Source organism: Protopterus annectens, chromosome 5.part1 (assembly GCF_019279795.1).
Source record: "Protopterus annectens isolate FY-2018-M chromosome 5.part1, PAN1.0, whole genome shotgun sequence".
NCBI classification, from domain to species: Eukaryota; Metazoa; Chordata; order Ceratodontiformes; family Protopteridae; genus Protopterus; species Protopterus annectens.
Genome location: NC_056736.1, coordinates 343,968,199 through 343,983,598, shown reverse-complemented (window position 1 = coordinate 343,983,598; position 15,400 = coordinate 343,968,199). Strand labels below are relative to the sequence as shown.

The following is a 15,400-nucleotide window of genomic DNA, read 5'->3' as shown; positions in this document are numbered from 1 at the left end:
TCTGAATATTCTCTTTTCTCTGAGGTGTGGTGATCTAAGTTGCTATTTACAAGTTCAGAGCAGGCTTCTCCCCCACATTGGGGCATGCATGGCCCCCTGGGAAAAAAAAAACAAGTTTAAATGAGAAAAATTGTTTGGTTTTCACATTTTTGGTCTTCTTTTTTCAGAATCTCATGACTCTGTAATTTGAGTATTGAGATTTCAGTAGGAAGCCAGTTTTTCACTATACTAACCTTTCTTGCACACATGCATTGTAACTGATATAACTTGTGACTGTTTAGTAGTGCTGACTTCTGGTGCTGTAATGGATGATCCTGTTAAAAAGGAATACAGAGAAAAAAAGTCTGCTCATAAAAGTGTAAGTCTTCTTTGCTTACTTATATGACTTCCTTCCCTTTATGACGTCATGATGGACTATTTTATGAGGTGTATTGAAAAACTTTGTACCTTAAACAGAGAGGAAATTAATGGGTGATATTTGGAAAAAAAAGAGGGGGGTACCTGTGACACTGCCAGCCCAGCTGTCTGGAATTTTGTAAATAATCATGTTATTTGTGAATATTAATATGATTCATATGATTGTCTTACAAATGTAAGAGAAATATATATTGTGTGTATATTAAACTACTGGTGCAGAAGTGTGTGTTGAACAGGGTTTGTACAGTACTGAGCTTCAAGGATGCTTTCACAGTGTATCCTACTGGAAAAGAACAGAAATGTATATAAACTATATACCTGTGCAAATGTATGTATTAATAGTATTAACAGAGTTAACTTGCAAAACATCAAGAAAATAAGTTGAAATTAAAGTGTTTTATGATTGTGTTATCTCTGTTTTAATGCAGCAAGCAGACAATGTCTAGAGCTAGAGGTATTTATCTGGTCTTGAAACAGAAATAATTACTAAGTTTCAAATGTAAAAGCGTTTTATTGTTTTACGACTTCCATTTTCTGCAAACATCTGAGAGAGATGTATTTTTAACACAGATATGTTAGTTTCTGTTAGCCTGGAAACTGAAGGCAGGTGACAGTGATGTCATCCAAGCTGACCTAGCAGTAATGTTTGATAGTAATCTAAGAACTCTCTCAGACAGGCTGTGTGCATTTTGTATCTTGTCTTGAACCGAGCAAGAACATTCACTCATCAGCACTTGCCTTGCTTAATAGTAAATAACTAAGGTACAGTAAGTTATTTTAGATCTAGTTAGGAATACAGTAAAGGTTAGTTTAGATGTTTTCTGTATTTATTTGAGACTGTCCTGCAATGTTGTTTTAAAATATTTTCTTCGTAGTTACAGTGTTGATTGAGTATTGTCTTGTTCTTTTATTATTTATTATTAAATATATTTAAAACTATCTTTGTGGCTGATATTTGTGAGACATATTTAAGCTCTGAGAGTACTTGCATGTGTATCTGGTGACACTGTACAGGCCACTCCTAAATAGCCTTGCAAGTCTTGGTTACACTTACCATTTGGATAATAGTAACATTACACAGTAGGATTGGTCACCCTTTGGGAAGGGCCTTAGAGTAGCTGATAAGGGGTTTTGGTGACAGTGATAACTACCTTATGGTCCGGGCAGAAGGGGGCCTAGCTAGTAAACCTATGCCAGCCTTTCCCATGTGTGTGTTTGTGTATAAATCAAATCTCAATGTGTTTGTGTGTGTGTGTGTGTGTGTGTGTGTGTGTGTGTGTGTGTGTGTGTGTGTGTGTGTGTGTGTGTGTGAGCAATTGGGCAGGGACTTGAAGCACTGGTTGGATAAAGAGAGTGTTGTGAGGACATGGCTTGGACCCTGGCTAAGGACTCAACTCTATAACTGTGCCAGTGGGGAGTTGTATAGGGCATCTTTAGAAAGAAGGAGAAACCAGCACCAGACTGACTGTGATCTCTGTGTGCTCTTAAGGGAAATTGTGCTTTACTTTGTGTACTTGTCATCCTCCCAGTGTGTACCTCCCTTACTGTTCCCAGTGGTGAGGATTGAGGCTCTTTGGCTACTGGGCCAGTGCAGGGGCATGTCAGTAACCTTATTTGATATTCAGTGCATTTTTCCCTTTAGATATGTTTGAATGAAATGATACAGGTTTCAGAACAGATAAGCATTTAGAAAAACATTTAACTGCATGTTGCATAACTGGATTTTAATTTGCAGTGTAATATCACTGCTGAACTCATCAAAATAAAGTTGACTGTAGCAAACTAGCAACGATGCATATTGTTTTTTTTTCCGTGGATAGCCCTTTGGAGGTCATCTGGTTGAGTCAAGAAGTTGGGAAATAGTTCAGTTGTAAAGAATATTGAGATCTTAAGGAGTCATTTGGAATAGACTTCAATTGCCCTCTTTCAGTAAGTATATGTTGGGATTTCCACTTCTGATATCTCTAGCTTAGCACAGTTCTAAAAGTGTTGTAGTTCTGCATTAAGAGGTTTGTGTGTCTCCTGCCTTAATATTTGTTGATGCCTCTGCTGTCAGGTTCTGATGTCAGCCTCTAGGCCAGCAGGGAATATGAATTCTTTCCAGCTCTTTGAACAACTTAAATGTCAAGCTTGACATACTTGTAGGAAAGTTTCCAGATTTACTGTCTAAACTGCACACTTCATTGGCACAGAAGACTAAAGCTCTATCACCCAAGTAATCCTAGTTCATTTGGTGGCACTGGCACTTGTAGCTGGAACAGGGAGAGGAGAAGGAATGATGTGGCTTAGATGGCTTGCCTCCCTTCAGGAGCACAGGATGAGACTTGAGACTGTGGATACTTACTGTGTTAGAATTCCTGAAGGAGACCAGGGACCACCTGGAAATACTATCGACAAGGTGTGGTAGGGCCATTGATTACATATGTATGGAGTCATATACATATATTCCAGCGTCCCTTTGCAAGCCAACCCCTTGGATGCTTCAGGCATGTACAGAGGATGCTAAGGCCTTTAGGAAAAACAGTCCCAGTGTGGCTGACAGCTCACCTCCCAACTGTCTTGTCCCTTGCCTCCAGTGTAATGAATGGGCAAAAAGGCCTCTCACCCCAGGAGGCCTTGCCTCCAGTGTAATGAATGGGCAAAAAGGCCTCTCACCCCAGGAGGAAGAATGAACAGGCTAGTTGAACAAGCAGGAGGGAGGCTTGTTTGTCTTGCCTAGGAGAGACCAACAACATTAAGAATTGTGACAAATGAGAGAATTGTCATTTCTGCCCCCCCCGAGGAAGAGATATGAGAAAGATTGAGACCCTCATCACTACCATCTCTTTGTAGTGATGAGACACATCACTGCAAAAAGATGGTGACTTTGGAGAGTCATTGTCTGAAGTATCTATCTGTTTATCTCTGTCTATCTTTCTATCTGTCTGTCTGTCTCACCTTTGACAGATTTAATCTCACTAGGCTCAGGGGAGAACCAAGGTGGTATTTATACTACTGGGGAGAATTTGGCCAGGGCACCCTTACTGTTTTTGATAAGTGCCATGGAATCCTTAAAATCCACCTGAATTGTGACCACTTATGTGGATGGAATCTTGGTTTGACATCTCATCTGAAGGGTGGTACACTCAGACTTCCTGCATCTCCTAATGCTGCACTGCAGTGTCAGCAATTTGAAAATTGGTTCACCCAAAATGATAATGGAACATGCAGCACTCTAATCTTCCAGCACTAAAGGTGAGCGTGCTACCCTTTTGAGTAACTGACATCAGCATTGTAGGATAAGAAAAGGTACAAGGTATCAGTGGGCAAGGCTTTGGTCAAAATGTCTACTCACAAAGTCAATTCATGAAACAGCCCACTGATCCTTGATATGTCCCTCAGCTAAAAGAACAGAATTCATACCCATTGTCAGCTGACAGTGAGAGGCGGTGAGGTACATCTCCTGCCCCTCCATATTAGTGTTGCCGTCAATTTCATCTACAACTTTCTCAAATGTAAGAATTTGTATTCTGGTCAGCTGATGTGGAACAAGCCCTTGAGACCCCTGGAGAAGATGTGGTGGCCTCATTTGGGTAACCTGATTTTCTTGCCCCCCCCCCCCAATTTGTTTTTGCACCCTGCTTACTGCCCACTTTACTACTTGGCCTTCCTCTATTGCTTCTTCCTCCTAGAGCCACACCAGTATTGGGTACTCTAACATGAAGCTTTGCCAGGCAGATCCCATCCATCCAGACAAGAAGAACCTCATGACAACATTGACTTGATTCATCCACAACCAGGAAAATTGAGCATGAACCATGATCATCATACTGCAGCCAAGCTGGTAAGTTCATCTAGTCCTACACCTCCTTGTTTGCTGATTGACATAGTCTTAGACAGGTGGTTGTGCAATGAGGCATGGCCTTAATGACGTGTCTGCCTTGAACCCTAAAACAACCATGCCTCCCTGGCTGTCCCACCCCCTCCAACCCAGAGATCACTGTAGTCCCAGTCTGCACTGATGCCACTGGTTCTGTTATTCGTAGGCATGTAGGCATGCTTGGGTTAGGTTTCAGCATCTACCAGAGAATGTAAATGCTCACTTTCTGAATGCACCTCTTGATAAAGATTTGCTGTTTGGGAATCCCACAATTAAACTCAATAAAATGGAATAGAGAGAGGTAAAGGGGTACAAGGGATAAAACAGCTCTCTCTCTTGTTCCTAGCTATCACAGAAATTACCTTATAGTGCTAGGTCCTTTCTTTAGAAAGCAATCTAAATCTAAATCTACATAACACAAGCCAGTTTAAGAAAAAAAAATGGCCAGGGAACTGTAAGACCAAGTACAGTGGATTTCAGGGTCCCGACAAGAACAGATATCAGCTCTGATTATGCCTCTTCAGCACCCCTAACCCCTTCTCTTCCCCACCCCAGAAAACCTCACTTTTCCCAAAATTGTTAGCAAACTTTATCGTTGCTTTACATTATTGTAAAGAAAGCCTCATTAGGAGAGTTTACAAGCTTAATTGGAATTCCAAACCAATCCTCTTGGACATTTCTCAGATTCACAGGGATCAGGAGACATTGTATGCCTTCTGCTGTTTCAAACCTTCTTCTTTTAGTAGTGATAGAAGTGCTGCCACAGTTATGAGGAAAAGGATTTTATTCAAGACCATTTCTAGTCCACAGAAAAGAAGTAGATTTGGAGGCCAATTCTACACCTGTCCAGATTCAAAAGCTTTTTGAGGGTTCCTTGCTTTAAAATGCTCACCTTCCATAATCTTTCTGCATCTTCTACACCTAAATGCTCTTTTGCTTGTTCTGGATTTAAGAGGTTTACTTACATATTCACAACAGTCACAGAAAATATTTAAGAGTCCATCTCTTGGGCTCACACTGTCAGTTTACATATTTGCACTGTAGGCTTTCTGCAGCATCAGGTTATTTGCCATGGAGGCTCAGTATCTAAATTAGGTTGAACATTAAGAATGTATAGCATGGGCGTGCCTTCGTTGAAGGCTGTTTGCCAGGCTGGCAACTTGGCACAGTAAAAATCCACTGCCAATCATGAGCGGACCGAAGTTCCGCTGTGGCGACCCCTAACCGGGAAAAGCCGAAAGTCTATTAAGCATGTATAAAGTACTTTGACTACTGCAATTTATGGTAAGCTAGTTAACTCTTGTACCACCTTCTGCATTGCCAGGAAATGAAAATGTTCATGCTATAGCCCTAACATGCTGAGCAATCTGGATTATGGCTCAGTCTTGTTTAGACATTTTAAATACATTCCAACTTTGTAAAGAATCTTTCATTTCTCTGCTGTTCTCTTTATAAATGGCTTCAAATAGCTGGGTTAGAATCTCTTGAGTTTTTCTTAACTTCTCTGACAGCTTTTCCTTGTGTTACAGGGGGTTAGTTTTTTTTCAAGAACTTGACTGTATGATGTGTTCATCCTGTAGATGAGATTAGGGTTCATAGATTAGTACTAGGCAAATTGCCCTTCTAGGCCATTTTAAGCCTAGCCAATTACCCCTGTGAGAATCAAACCAGGCACCTTGTGTTTTTAAGGTAAAGACCTTAACCATTATACTAATCTCCCAACCTCATCCACCTTGCAAGACATCTTTCTTTTCGCTTCATGCGGCACACTATAACAGTGTTAGCATTCTTTTTACAGTTTTCTTCGAAATCCTGATTCTGTATGCATGTAATGTACTTTGCTAATGTAATGTTACTTTTTCACATTCATATTACAAAAAAGAATAATCATTTTCCTTTGCAGTCTTTTCAAGTACTTTGTGGAAAAATGTAACTTGTCTGCTTTCATTCTCAAGTTCAGATTGGTTTTGTTTTACAAGGTGGGCCAAAGTATATTGCTTCTGCTTTGGGGGGGGGGGGGGGGGTTGTATCTTTAGCCACTTGGATATGATGAGCAAAATTTTGGGTAGTTACTTAGTTTTATTCTCAGTCTGTGTTGAGTTGTGTTTTAACAATGCACTTTCAGGTTTCAAATGCTGATACTTGGCTTTCAAATCAAGAACGGTGCTGCTGACAGTCTGCAGGTGCAACATTACATTCTTGCAGAATTGTAAAGATGAATTAATGTCCAGTTTGAGTCCCTTTTGTCACTCATGATCAAGCAACAAACTTCTTTGCTGTTCTTCAAGTCTGTACAGAGTTTTTCAAAGCTGTATTATTTCTTTTCTGTGTTTGAAACAGCCATGCTCCATTTCCTTTTGGCCTGTCATGGCCTCCTCACTATAGCCTCTTTGGTCAGATTCAGTTGCTTCTGCAGCTTTGCAGCTTCTGCCTCCGTTTTGTCTCCGGTGGCAGAGACAAAGAAGCTGGACATCATTGGCGTTATGTAACTTTAGCTATTGCAACCTCTACTACTTCCTTTGACTTCACATTTGCTTTCTTTAGAGAAGCCGTATTCTGTTGGCATTCAGCAGGTTTCAAAGTATGGCCTTAATATTTTGTGTGGCTTTTTTGACTTTATCTGCAGATTTGTTGTGTGTTGGGCATTATTATTTTGCTGCAATCCTTGTTGCATTACAGACACATTGCTGCATTTGATGTTGTATAACTGTAACATTTTTTTCTTTTGTCTGTTTCTTGTTGTCTGTTGACTCTTATTGTACAGCTATGTTTTGTTATAAACTGTGAAGTAGGCTGCACAAAATACAGTCACAGGCCGGACAGTTTGTTACAATTCAAATGTAAGTTCAGGTTGCTTACTTCAGCTTGTTTCATAGAGTATAAAAATACCTTTACTGGGGAGGTAACTAAGGAGAAAAATGATTACTCATAGGTACATAGATTTTTACTAGGTTAAGGAACAGAAGGGCCTTTTTAGGCCTAGCTTAAATCTCTGACAAGTTATCGTACCCTTGATAAGTGTAAGCAGTGGCTTGGGAGATGAAACATTTACAAGCAGGGGCTGGGTAGATGAAACATTTACAGGCTGCCCGAGTCCATTAGAGACATATGTGCCAAACCAGTGATTAATTTCCTGTTCCCCATCCAACTGCCTCAAGTTACACTTGAATTGGGTTAGGGAGGAACTCTACTTCACAGGATGGGGAGCCTGTTCTAGAGAAGTGGTAGTCTCTGGGATACATAACTACCTCTTCAGCAGGTCCTGTTTATATCACAGGCAAGCTCAGTCTTTAGAATGGGTAATTCTGGTGCTGTTTGTTTTGCGGATATGCAAGAGGTCCATCAGGGTGAGATCTGATAAAGTGTTGTATTGCCAGGCATAGATATACCCTCAGCAGCCTGCAGGAGCCAGAATACAGGGATAGAGACACTCTGTATAGGACATGTTACTCATGCACTGTGCCTATCTCTCCAGCAGGTCCTATTTATATCACAGGCAAGGTTTAAGTCTTTAGAATGGGTAATTCTGATGCTGTTTGTTTTGTGGATATGGAGGAGGTCCATCAGAGTGGGGGTCTGACAATGCCCTGTATGCCAGGCATAGATCTCCCCTCAAGAGCCTGTAGGAGATAGAATACAGGGATAGGGCCTTGAGGCGGTCTTCATAGAATATTTTACTTACGCCCTGTATTCTTTTAGTGAGGAATCTCTGTGGACATTCCAATTGTTGGATATGCCTGGTTAGGTACATACCAAAGGGGGCATTCTACTCAATGATAGGTCTGATGAATGCCAAATACATTGGAACAATGACTTCCTTGGACTTAGATGGCATACCTCTGTTAATAAGTTGTGCAACATGGAATGATTTCCTCACCACTGTAGACACGTGATGGTCAAAGGCTAGATTACTATCTATGTGTGTATCCCTAAGTCCCCGACTACTGGGTCAACTATAAGGGGTGTGTTGTCAATATGATAGTTACCACGGATGGATGACTTCCCAAAGTTGGTGATCAGGAGTCTTTTTCCAGATGATACAAGAGTCTGTACACTTGCAGCCTTTTCCTGAGGCTTGACTAGCATCCAGGTCAGTTAGGAAGGTCAAACACAGACATACGCTTTCCAATCAAAAACAGTCAGGAATCAGTGCACTCTTCTCCTTCTGTCACCAGGAGCAAAATATAAGCACAAATTCCAAGCTGCCACCTTTGAAGCGGTTATTAGGCTTTCCAGTGATCAGCAGTCTCCAGGAATTAATGTCACTATGCTCCTTCTCTCACCAGAAGCATAGCAGAAGCACTAATCCCAAGATGACTACTGAGAGACAGAATGTGGGCTCTCTAATAATTGGTGGTCTTGGAGTAGATTTTGCAGATTTCAGAGGTAAGATGGAAAAATTGGTTAATATCCTATGAGCTGCCATGTGCCCTAAGCAGCTAGATATGGAAGAAGGTGTAACTTAAGCTTTTAGCTATCTAAGTGGACAGCCACTAATTTTAAGAGTGTACGATAGATTGGAAGGAGTGGGCATTTTATATTCTGGCTCTGTGGAATACAGTGGGAGGGACAATAAATTTAAATAGCTGAAGTGGGGAATGATTTCACAAAATGATAATTTTGTGCTTACAATAGCCAATGAAAGAAAAGATTGAATGAAATATGTGGTCAAATTAACTTAGGGGGAAGGCATTTAGAAAGACAGTTGAGTTTAAAAACACAACAGCACCAGTGTGGGAGGGTGTTGGAAAATTCAATTTCTGTGTGACTCACAAGAGAGACAGTTGTGGTCTCTTTCCTAGTTTAAATACGTAATTAACGGCAGAGTACAAGTAAAACACCATGTAAAGAAAATAGATCACAATATACAAAATAGAAGAAGGCTGTTGTAGTCCTTACTGGCTGAAGAGTCTAGTCTACAAAGCCAAGCTACAAGAAGAACAATAAAAGTGACTTTTTGACAACATCTTTCATAGTCTGTTAATACTTTGCAACTAGGATAGTTTTTAAAGAACTTTCGGCTTACCTTTAGGGTTTTCTGGTTTTAAGCAAGTAAAACACTTCATGAAGAAATGGTTCTTCTCAGACAACATCAACGTTTATCTTCAAATGCAAAACTCCTCCATAGATTAAATAAGCTTCTTCCATGAAGCTGACTTTCCCAAATGCACAGGAGGGACTCTTCCCCACTAAGCTTCTCACTTCAGGCTGCAGAAATTCCTTTCCCAGTTGAAATTCTCATTCCAAGTTACACTGTGCACATAACAGAAGTTCCTATAATGGCTGAAACTCCTCATTTTAGTTTGCATAAATGACAAAGGGGCCCTGTCCCCTGTTGTTCTTACTCTCTAATGCAAAAACATATCCTATTTTAGACCTATTTGTAAAGGCCTTTTTGTGATAACCACGCCCTTTTAACATGAGCAACTAGCAGGGTTTCTAGGATACTCTTTTCAGATTTAACCCTTTCAAGTAAAGCTCCCAACTAAGTTAGCTATTCAGTACTCAGCTAACTCCTCACAACTGGTACTGGAAAGTGTCCACCACGGCATCAGTAAAATCAACCCTTTGTGCTGCAACAAGAGTAGACTTCTCCCAGCTATAGATCACTGCCAGGGTCTGCGGAGACAAGAAGACCAAAGCAAGGGGCCTAACAGTAAATTTCTTGATAGGCCACAAGGCACCAGTACTAGATGTTCTTTTCCTGTAATGTCCCTGCCACCACAGATACCACACTGGCCAATATTATGGATGCAAATGATATACCAAAACAGCAACACACTGCACTAAACATGGAGACCACTCTAACAAAATGGTAAGAGCCATGAGTGATGACTCCAGGCAATGAAATACCAAAATACATCTTTACGTACACCGACATTATTCAGGTACCCTATGGCCAAATGCAGGATCCACTGAAAAGTAGTCATCTGGAATTAGACACACTAGATGTTACTCATTGAAGCCTAAGTATACATGGAAGCCTCTCACCCAGCCTCCAATCTCTTTCAAACAGCAGAAGCAGAAAAGGCTGTAAAATAACTGGATAACCAAAGAGACAAAACTGCACTCACAAATATGAAGGCTCCCTGGACACCAAGACTGTTACACACTTCTTTATTCAGAATTCACAATCCACAGGTTAAGCGCTTTCATCCAATTGCTATTGGACTTCCTCAGAACCAGGAAGTCCAATAGCAATTGGATGAAAGCGCTTAACCTATGGATTGTGAATTGTGAATAAAGAAGTGTGCAACTGTCTTGGTGTCCAGGCCAGGGTGCCTTCATATTTGTGAGTGCAGTAAAATAACTCCATCTTTGTTCAAAGATAGACAAGGATCTATGGCCTGTACTGGGGTAGAGTTTGGCCCTGTTCTAGGGGACTTACCAAATCCCTAAGAAAGTGCAACTGTGTAAATAACTTACCATAATGGTAGATGTTCAAACAGATCACTGTTGCAGTATTTTTAACATTTGGGACTTAATCTTCCAAAGGGCCTGTTTGTCTGGTCAGTCTACAAAAGATCAGCATCCTTCCACCCTGAGAAGAATGTCTTCTCTAGGCATATGCTGACATGCTGGTATAACAGGTACTTGTATTGGTAACCATTTAAATGGTCTGGACTTGTAATGCTGAGTCCAGAAATGTAAAGTCATCTGAGGTGCTAGTACTACCCCCTTCCTCCCCCTTCAAAATATTTTTAAACAAAACTTTCCAGATCTTTATCACTTTTTTTTCCCTCCTAAATTCCAGACTGACACAGGAATGCAGTCTGTTCCCATAGACCTTGCTGCTGATTACGTAACCATATTTTATCTCAACTCTTCCTGTCCTAGCCATTAATTGTTGAGTCTAATCTTTTTCTAGCTTTTGCTAAGTCTTCCATAAATATTTTCATGTGTGCTTTTTCTTGGTTTATGCATTTCTCAGCTTTATACATGTTTTCATAAAATTTTCAAAATATCTCTTAACCACCTCTATAAGATTTCTGATTAGTGAGCCTATGACAAGAAAAATAAATTTCACTATAACCCTTTCTGTTTTCTGCTGAGCAGGTTCCTGCTCTAAAATATTTTACTCTCTAGAATTGTTACTAAAAATATGGGGGTTATGATTGGTTCTCCAGACATAACCAACTGTGATTGGTTCTCCTGTTATAACCATCTTGGTGTGTTCAAGACATGGATACCAAGAAATTAATCTTAGCATTATTGTTGAGAAAACATAAAGATTATCATCAGTGAGATGCGTACATAGAGCTTTATCTGCTGCAGGTACAAATGTTACAGAAACAAGTATAGGTGTGCAAAGTGTTTTTACTGGCTTTCAAAGCCTGAAAGCTAGTAAGCACTTTCACTCCGTGCAGCAGTAGGCAAGAAGCTAAGTATTCATGTGAAGAAATAACAGTTTTAACAACTGCTAAACACTCTGTTCTGCCACACTTATTGTTTAGAAGTGTGACAGAGTGAAGTATCAAACAGATTTTAAAGTTGTATTACTTCCTGCTGCTTTTCTTTGCTCGCAGATACTGTCTACTGTTAATCACCAGTGTGTGATACCCAGTCTTAACAGTGCTTAAAGACCAGCTTATGTTAAACATTCTTAAGCTTTCTTAAGCACTGTTAAGATTGAGCCTTATTCTAGGGATTTCTGAAAAGTGATTAACAAGTTTATCTTTTCTAATTTTGAAGCATAATCATGGCATTCCATGCAATACAGCTGTTTAACAGCACCTTTCTAAATGTATGCATATTTTGCAAATTAAGTTTCTTCTGCGATATTTAAACTTTGCCAGCCTCTTTAAATAATTCCAATTGCTTCTTTGTCATAACTTCTTATCTGTTACTTCTGCCATGGTTCAAATTTTCATTTTATCCCACTCACTTGCTATCCCTTCTGAAGTAATTTCTGTCTTCCCTAATAATTCTTGAATAATTTCCACTTCTTTGTTTTTAATGGATAAGTAGGAAAGTGCCGTTGTTTAATTTTTTTCATAATTGCTCTGCATTTTAGCATAGTTTTTATTGAGTTTTGATCTGGTATGTTTCTTAAATATGTCTCAAAGCTTTCAATTAAACACACATCTATCCATCCATCTAAAACCCCTTTTTCCCATTTCCACACATGGGGTTTAGGGTGTCACTTCAACAGTTGCAACCATCCAGAGCCAAGGTCTACACCACCGGGTGGCCAGCCCTGACACGGCAGCCCATCCACACCACATGCACTCGTACACACACCAACACCTATGCCCATCCACACCACACACTCACGCACATAGTAACACCAATGGGCAATTTCGAGTGCCCAATCCACCTCCTGCATGTCTTTGGAATGTGGGAGGAAACCATAGCACCCAGAGGAAACCCACACAAATACAGAGAGGACATGCTGACTCTGTACAGAAAGTACCCCAGCTGAGAATCGAACCGGGGTGCATCTTGCTGTGAGTCAACAACTCTATCCACCATGCTGCCCAATTATATATGCACATACATATGAAATAAAATATATATCCAATCTAGCCCGTTTATTGTATCTTGGAGAGAAATAGGTGGATGTGGCAATGCAACTGAATTCATAACTTCTATACTAAATATTATGTACTGCTACAGAAATCTTCCCTCCTTTTTTATATTTTCCCATTTAGGACCCTCTGATACATCCTATTGCAAGTCAGTTCCAGCCTCCCCCCCAATAACTAGTATTCCCTACTGAAAGCATATTATTCCTTCCAAAATTCTCCTAAGCTCCATAATAGTTTTAGTTTGAATATGAATACATGCCAGCATAATCTTCCTCCTCTGCCAGGAACCACTTATTGTTACAAATCAACCATTATTGCCTTTTTTCCTCATCTGTTACTGTTAGAGCGCCTCTTGCATTCAGTATTATTTCTCCCAGTTTTCTTTGTCTCCAGTATTCTGCTGAATGTCCACCTTGAAATCCTTTCTTTGTCAAAGCTGCTCATTTCTAATCAAAGGCATCTCCTGTAACATTCCTGTTTGTACCCTGCACCCCTTAATGTAATTCAGTACTATTTATGTATACACACACACACCCCTCTGTAGGGCCATTTACAGTCCATGTAAATACTGAAAGAGTAGCCATTCTAATGAAAATTAGTTACATATATTATGGATTTTTTTTGAAAATATATTTGTAACTTGCAGCTTACATGCACACTCTAATGTTTGGCATGCTGATCTTGTGTGCAGTTGCTGCCTCTAATATCTGTTTTAATTTGTTACACAACATTTTCATTTCAATAAAAACAGTCAAGAAACAATTTAAATATATAAAAAAAAAATACTCCATTTTAACTTGCAACAAAAATACAAAATTGTATATATAAAATGGAAGTCTAACTCTCCAGATAGTAGCAGTTACCTTGGCTCAGTGGCTACATCCACAGACATTACCAATTCTTATATTAAGATTAACCATGATTGTGCCCTGTTAGAACATATGTTGCCAGTAACATATATTGCTTTGTGCTATTATCTTATCTGTATTAATTTCCCATGAGTGTAAACAGCTTGTATGCTTTCAGGAAACACTAACTTTTATTCTTAAGAAAAGTGCACTGGCTACCCTTGAATAAACAAACTAAATTTTGCACTGTTGTATTTAGACCATTAAAGTACTAAAGCTGCTGGGAAGACAACTTACCTGTATAACTACTTACTTCCCACAGCTTCAACAGATTTAATTGAAGTGCTTGCAAATACCCTTTTAAAAGATAATTACATTGTTCCTTGTAGATTTAATTCATAACTGCTCATAATTTGATGTTTTGCATTATTTTCCTTTTTTTCAACCCTGTTTACATAAAAACTTTTATAAGAAGAAGAATCTAGACATCCAACTCTCTGAACATGGGGACATTAATGTCTTTTGATTCTGTATATAGTATAATCAATATACTTTTACACCAAGATCACAACATTAGATTAACTTTCAGTTGCTGCTTTCCAGCCTTTTTCTTTTTACAGTGTAAATCTTGGGTAGAGTACAACTAAAAAAGCATTTAGTATTGCTAGCATGTACTGATAACATTCCCCCACCTTGCATTTAAAATACTTCAGACTGTAAACTATACAGAACTGCCTCACGATGTAATATGCAATTTACGTCTGGAAATATTTATACAGATACTAATAAGAGCAAAAACTATTTTACTTAGTTACTTTTTAAACTCATTCAGTATTCTCCTAAGCATTAATGGCGTAAAGTGGCGTTAGTACTTAACACAGTCAACAAAAACCCAGACTTTATCAGTCACTTTTTCTTGCAGAAGCACTGCTCTTATGTCTAAACTGTATGTAATGGGATTCATGCTTTACAATTCTCCCAATAATTTAGCAATTTCATTTTGTTTCTGGTCTTCGTGATCATCTTGAGCTCCTAGCACTGGTTTCCAATTTGAGTCCAGGGTTCTCTTGATTCTTCTAGTCAGCTCCTCAGCTTTTTTCTGCCACTCTAACATTTTCATTTAAATAACAGAAAATGCTTCACTGGCAGAGGTTCTCTGTGGTGTTTCTTATTGTCAGAAAACTGAGAAACAAAGTCTCCTTCAGCTTGCTGGGTTGCTCTCTGTTGGCATAACTTATTTCCCCCATAGCCTGTTCTCCATCCAAAAATGTCCTTGAATTCTGAAGACCTCTCACACCTGCCTTTTGATATCACCTGATTTGCTGGAATGAACTTCTCTCTCTTGTGCCTGGTGCACAGCAAATAATTTTCTACAAACACTCTGGTGTACCTACTTCTAATATTTTTCTCCTTCTTCCAGTTTTGCCAGGAGCAGCATTTATTCTGCTGATATGATTATATCTTTACTAGTCTGCTTTCTGATTACAAGATATGGGTATTCACATGATGTGTCCTGTCAGTTAACAAATCCTGTTGTGGGTCATGTGCCCATTTGCTTATTTGTACTTTCATAAAATGAATGGAGGCTATTCCTTCCAGTTTCTCTGGTGTAGCAAAAATTGCAAGCTCTGTCTTCTAACTCGACTTTTTTTTTGTTTGAAATACCCCTTCTTGAGAAGCCTCATGATCTTAAATTATCTTGTTTGTACATTTCTGTCTGTGAGACTACACCTTCAGACAAATCCGAC

General features: G+C 39.4%; 1 protein-coding gene across 1 annotated transcript in view; it reads left to right on the top strand.

The window, feature by feature from the left end:
* INPPL1 (inositol polyphosphate phosphatase like 1) overlaps positions 1-15,400 on the top strand; it is a 1,746,155-nt gene that overhangs the window by 1,382,665 nt on the left and 348,090 nt on the right. The gene's annotated exons all lie outside the window — the stretch shown is intronic.